Genomic DNA, 6,710 nt, shown 5'->3' with positions numbered 1-6,710 from the left:
TTTGTGTTGGATAAAATTAAATATGTCAAACTTTTAACAAAGGTAGAAATATAAGTTTTTAAAAAATGACATAATTTTAGAATAAAAAAAAATTTTTTCAACAATGTTTTTTATATTTTTGCAACAATTATGAAAATGAACTTTTGATTTTTGTTTTAACACGCATAATAAAAGAAACTTGTATTTTTCTAAGTCAAAAATAACCTAATTCAGGTAATTTTGTTTTTATTCTTAAAGAGAGTACAGAATTGTCTGTTTTTAAACGTCGACCACGTAAACCACCAATTCTGGACTCTCCTTTAAAATGTAGATACTGTTTTTTTTATACTTCTGAATTTTGTTTATCATGAATTGATTTAAATATTATTACCTAAATTCATAAGAGAAAAAATATGAAAATATTTGAAAAATTGCAACGCGTAGACAGGAAATAAAATAGAATATTAATTTTTAAATTTTCATGTATTTTTTCACAATTATTTTTATCTAGCAGTCTTCTAAAATATAAATGTATAAACAAATAATAATTTTATTTACAGTTATTTTGGACATTTCTTATTTACATAATTATACACAATGATATAAATATTTAATAATTTGTTTTATGTATTATACCGTTGAGGTGTAGGTACTATTGTGTGACATTTCTTACTGCTTTCAATATACACATATTTTTCCTGAAATGTTACGAATAAAAAATACTATAAAAAAAATTTCATTCAATTCATAATTAAATTATTTTGAAATAATACAACAAAAGGAATATTAAAAGTTTATAATTTTCTTTCTATAAAAAAATAAACATATTTTCATTAAATTTTGAAATTAGAATAAATTAAATTTTTCAAATTTTCTAAATACAAAATTTCAATTTTAATTATTCTTTTAATTAAAGTATTTTAATTTAATGCTGTGTGTATAAAATGTGTGTTTGACAATTATAAAATTGGGAAGGTTTTTTTTTAACAGAACTAGATATTTTTTTTAAACTTAATAGTTATTTTGCAGTCTTGCATTGATCTTAATTTAAAGTCTTTACATTTAATATTATACATTTTTCAATACATACATACATAAATTCAAGCGTAATAATCCAAATGAATTACTATAAATTAATCATTCTAATTGTCTCTTTATTATAAGATATTTAATTTTAATAATGTGAAAAATTTTCAATAAGAATTTCAACTAATATATTTTTTAATGTGACTTAAAAAGACAATTATTATAATAATTATTGTAATTCATCTAGGATAAATCATATATTTTTCCAGTGCTTAGATCAAATGCATAATTCTTTAAAATAGAAATTTAATAATCATTTTGAAATATTAGAAAATTGAATATTCAGCATTGATCTTAAACCCTTGAATAATACCGATTATGACTAATTAATTAATTGTGGAATCGCACTTGGTGTCATTAGGGACTATAATAATTTTAAATCAATTTACACAGAGCCAATAAGCGTATAGCGTCATTGTTCACATTGAACTCAGCTGGACTCTTTCTTTATACAAATATTTTTTATGCATAATTTATTCAATAAATAAAAAATTCATTTCTCACTTCTCATACATGAAACTCAAACAATTAAAGTACAATATTATATAATTAGTCATTCCATTTTATTTCGCCTAATTGTAAATCAATTATTACTGTTTCAAGTATGTGTAAATTTTTTCTGATTACAAATATTAAAAGCTTAGAATTAATGATTCTTTTGAAATAGCTCAGTAGATGTATTTTTAATCTTGCTTCAAATTTCAACCTTTTAGAGAAAAACGAAATTATTTGAGATTTCGTGCATTGATAATATAATTGAAATGCATACCAAGTAACCTTGAAATTATTTAAAAAAAAAAAAATTCATTTAAAATTGTATACACATTGTATAAAGTTAAAAATTTAAATAACTTTTTTATTTTTACAAGTGCAGACAATTGTAAGCGAGTTTAATTTCAAAAAAAATTTAGAATTAACATAAAATTATCACAGTAAATAACAATAAAAAATTAAAATAAATTAATTTTAACAAATAAAATTTTGAAATAAAATATATCCACTAGGGTAGGTTTTAAGCATTGAAACGCCACGATAATAATTAGAACTTTTAAAATTAGCAATTTGTAAACACGTTAACGTCCTTGAAACAGTAGCAATCGATTTGGATGAAATAAAATTAGAGTGACCCTGTTACAATCGAATATTTCAATAAAGAAAATTATGCCATAACATTTTCTGTCAAATGCAATAAAATTTCTGTTTTAAAATTTAGTACTTTATATTTTTCTATCCAAAATAAAATGTAATTATGTAAAATTCTTTCTAAAAAAAAAATGTTATACATGAAAAATAAAAATTTACTGCTTATGAAAAAAAATTACAATTTTTAATTTACAAGTCATGGCATAATCAAGAAATAATTCTAATAATTTCCAAAAGAAATTTTTTGACAAAAATTTACTATAAATGTTTCACCCATTCGTGACGTTATGATTCAAATTAACAATCATAAAATTGGATTAATGTTATAAAACTTTTTTATTATAATTAAAAAGTAATATTAAATATCTAATGTATAAAAAATTACAATTTGTAACAATTTTTTAAAAACAATTCTAAAAACTTTATTTTTAAAGTATCTTTAAACTATTTTTTTTTTTTTAAATCAAATTCAATTTATAGTGAAAATTGTTATGAAAATAAAATTTAAAAACTTCATTTTATATTCATATAACTTTAAATAATAATTATATTTAATAAAACTGGTGATAAAATTTTTTTTATTAAAAAAAAAAAAATTAAAGTGTTTTTAAAAATGAAAAGATGACTATATTATTTCTCAATGAAAAAATAATAATATATTTTTAGAAAAATGTTAAACTGCGGCACGAATGGACTTGAAACAACGTTCATTAAAAATTTTTATTCTTATTGGAATCAGGCACTGTCGTTTTTCATTATATATGTATATAGGAATTTACAATTATTATAATTGTGTATTTACTTGCATCCACGAAATTGCTTTAAAATGTAAACGGTCACAAAAATGACTATATATCTGCGTAGAAAGTGTATTGTTGGTAAAACGAAATTGATTGCAAAAAACATGTCTATTTTTAGATATTTTAATTTACTTATAGTACATGGTAAAATGTGCGGTGTTTTTTTTTTCCTCCGTTATAATTACAAGATGCGGAATTATGACAAACACGTCATTTTTCTAACAAAATAAAATAAAAAAAAAAAAAACTGTTCTGATAAACTTGAACATAGTGCTTGCGCTTTATTGCTTTGTAAATCGTCGTTGTTGATATTAATAAATTTTTTAAACTCGACTTTAAAAATTTTTACTTTTCTCACGACATTCAATATATATGTGTATATGATTACCGCAAGAGTATCATCATATGTTATAGCCCATTATCAAATTTCAAATAAAACTTTTTTTCATTCAGCGATAATTGAAATGAAAATTTCAGAATTTAAATCGACTTTAGAGACCTGTTATTATAAAAAATGTGTTCTCAGAAAATTCATCCAAATATACTAATACTTTTAACCCTCAATTCATACCTATTCATAAATATAGGGGAATTCTATTTCAAACAGAATTTAAAAAAAATTATTTTATTAAAACTAAATTAAATAAAAAATGTCAAAAAAAAGATTTCAATGAGAGTTTCATAAAATTCAAAATAGTGACTTTATGTAAAATAATTTTAATGTATTTGAAAAATTTGCTTAGTATTTGACAAAATGTCAAAGAATCAAAATAATTTATAATTTTATTAATTAAAATTTAATTTTCAACTCCTTTAATGATTTTTTGTGACGATATCGAAAGAGACATGTTTTTAAATACAAGGAATTAAATGAAAATAAAATTTTTTTTTGTAAAAAAAGTCACTCCTTTTTTAAAACTTTTGAAATTCTCTTTAAAATTTGTTAATTACATTTTTTATTGAATGCAGTTTCGATAACGCGAATTATTAATTCGCAAAAAAATTAATCTATATGATTTTGATCCATAGCTCTAATTGTAAGTCGGATTTGGAGTCCCTGAAATTTTTAAAAATAAATATTTTCCTTAATAAATATATATTATTTTTTCATTTATTATGAAACGATTTTTTGGGTCACTAATTCCAAATCAAAAATCAGATTTTCGAAATTCAAAATATGGCAAACGATTTTTCAAAAATCTGTAAAATTAGCTTAAAACGTGTTATTTGCAAGTTTTCTGAATCGATTAACCCTTTTGAGAACCAAATTTTTTCTTGAAAAAATGAAATTTTTATTTTTAAATAAGTTTTCTTGAGAAACTAATTAAATTTTCTTGTCTTAAAACCAGAGTTTGAAATTGGAAATTTACTAAGATTAAATGAAAAATATTGTTTCAATATTCAGTTTTTAAAATCATGAAAGTTGTGCATATGAGTATTAAAAATTGATCAGATATACCGAAAACTATTTCTCTTTATATTTCGGACAACATTGAATCCGCTATTTTGAATTTTGTAAATCTATTTTAGTATAATATCAAAAACCTCCGCCTGACAAGTTTTTTGCAAATTCGATTGAATTTAAAAAATTTGAATTCAAATTCAGAATCAAAAATCCCCAAGTAACAAATTTCCAAGCGAATCCAATCGATTTTTGAAATTTTGTTCACTATATTTGATTCAACATTTTTGAATTTTGCAAATCTGATGTCACAATTTGTTTCAGCCACATAAAAAATCTACAAATAACAAGTTTCAAGCGAATCTAAACGATTTCTAAAAAATATCCCGCCATATTGAATTTAGAAAATCTCATTTCAGAACATGAATATGCGTCTCAAAAAATTCATATATGTATATTAAGTATCTCGGAAATTCAGTTTTAAAATTTTCAATTTTTTTAACAAAATTTATTGTTAATTGCATGCATTTTAGTGAGGTGTAAAGAAAAGATATGCTTTCATAAAACAAAATCAAAGAAAAATGATAATTTATTACTTAAGAATCTATTTTAAGCTTTTTCATTTAGTAAGTAATAATACCTTATATTTATACTCTAAAAAAAATATTAACAATGATTCTAAAAAGTGGTAGAAATACATTTCCAAAAAGCCTGAGAATTTGATAATAAGCCTGAAAAAAGTACTATAATTTTACAGAATTTTAAGATGATTTTATTGAAAGTAATATACATTTTTTTTAAAAGGAAAATATCTAATTTTGAAAATTTCAGGGGATCCATAAATCTGACTTACAATTAGAACTAATTCTCTTCAAAAATTTTACTTAGAATTATCTATAGATTACTATTTTGCTTGGGACATTCCACGTAAAATTTTAATTAAAAAATTTTTGTTGACTGGAAATTTTTTTCGAAATCTTTATAAAAAAAATAAGAAAATATCTATTTTTTAATTTGATAAAAATTATAGAAGTTATGATATTTTTTTTAATTTAACGTCTGAAGCAAAGTAATTTTGAAAAATAGTTATCTTTACCATATACTAATACAAAAAATAATATTACATATATATTAAAACTAGGACAACCACGGTAATACAAATACAAATGAAATTGTATTTATTTTAAAAAATTGTTTATTTACACACATTTTTAGGTATAATCAAACTGTTCCTCATATCGCTATTACAAATTTTTTTTTTAAAATGATGCAATTTTTGTTTACTATGACTCATTTTCTGCATAAACAACTTCATCGAAGAGAATTTCAAAAAAATTCACCGATTCAAAAATATGATTATTTGTTTAACAAAAAATTCGCTTTATTTTATGGAAATTGCACCATTTTTAAAAAAATTTGTAATAGCGAAATGAGAAAAAAGTTTGATTACCTAAAAATGTGTGTAAATAAACAATTTTTTTAAATAAGAAATTTTTTTTCTTAAAAAATGATATGTTTTCTTCCAAAAAATATAATTAAAAAAAAATTTCTAATTCTTGAAAGGAAAATATAATTTTTTTTTTATAATATTTAATAATAAAAATATAAATTATAAAATATTATATTTAATATAATATTAATTTAATATAATTATAAAATTATTATATAAATATAAATTTAATTTTATAATATTTTGGATGAAATGAAGATATAAATATAATTTGTTTGCATTACGAGTTAAACGTCTTTGTTTATTCTCACTTAAAAATTTCAAAACTTAACCTATAATTTTTTGCTTCTAAGGTCCCTTTCTTCAGATCGCAATGAAATCTGTTTATGAAGACAATTATTTTAAAATAATCTTTAAAAATCTTATAAATATATTTATACTTCATGGTTTAGAATTTATGCTTTTCTATATTAATTTAGAAAAATACTCTGCTTCTGACGTTAAATTTAAAAAAAAAAATTATAACTTTTATCATTTTTCATCAAACCAAAAAATCAAAAAATACATTTTTTCTATTCTTCAAATAGATTTCGAAAAAAACATTACAGTAAAAAAAATTTGAATGAAAATCTAACATTGACAGAAAAAAAACTGATCCATTCAATTTGAACCACCTAAATATATACATATATATGGGGCATTCTGCCAAAAGAGGCAACTAACTTTATTACAGCTTTTTTACTATCAAATAAATAAATTTTTTTTAAATAATGCCTATCATATTTATACTTTATACATTTAGACCACTTGAAAAAAAATAAAAGTTTTTAATTCATAAATGTAAAAATTT

Source organism: Leptopilina boulardi, unplaced genomic scaffold (genome assembly GCF_019393585.1).
Source record: "Leptopilina boulardi isolate dan_hultmark-lab unplaced genomic scaffold, ZJU_Lbou_2.1 LbouV2_216, whole genome shotgun sequence".
Lineage (NCBI taxonomy): Eukaryota > Metazoa > Arthropoda > Insecta > Hymenoptera > Figitidae > Leptopilina > Leptopilina boulardi.
The sequence above is the reverse complement of the archived record's forward strand: the minus strand, read 5'-3'. Positions refer to the sequence as shown.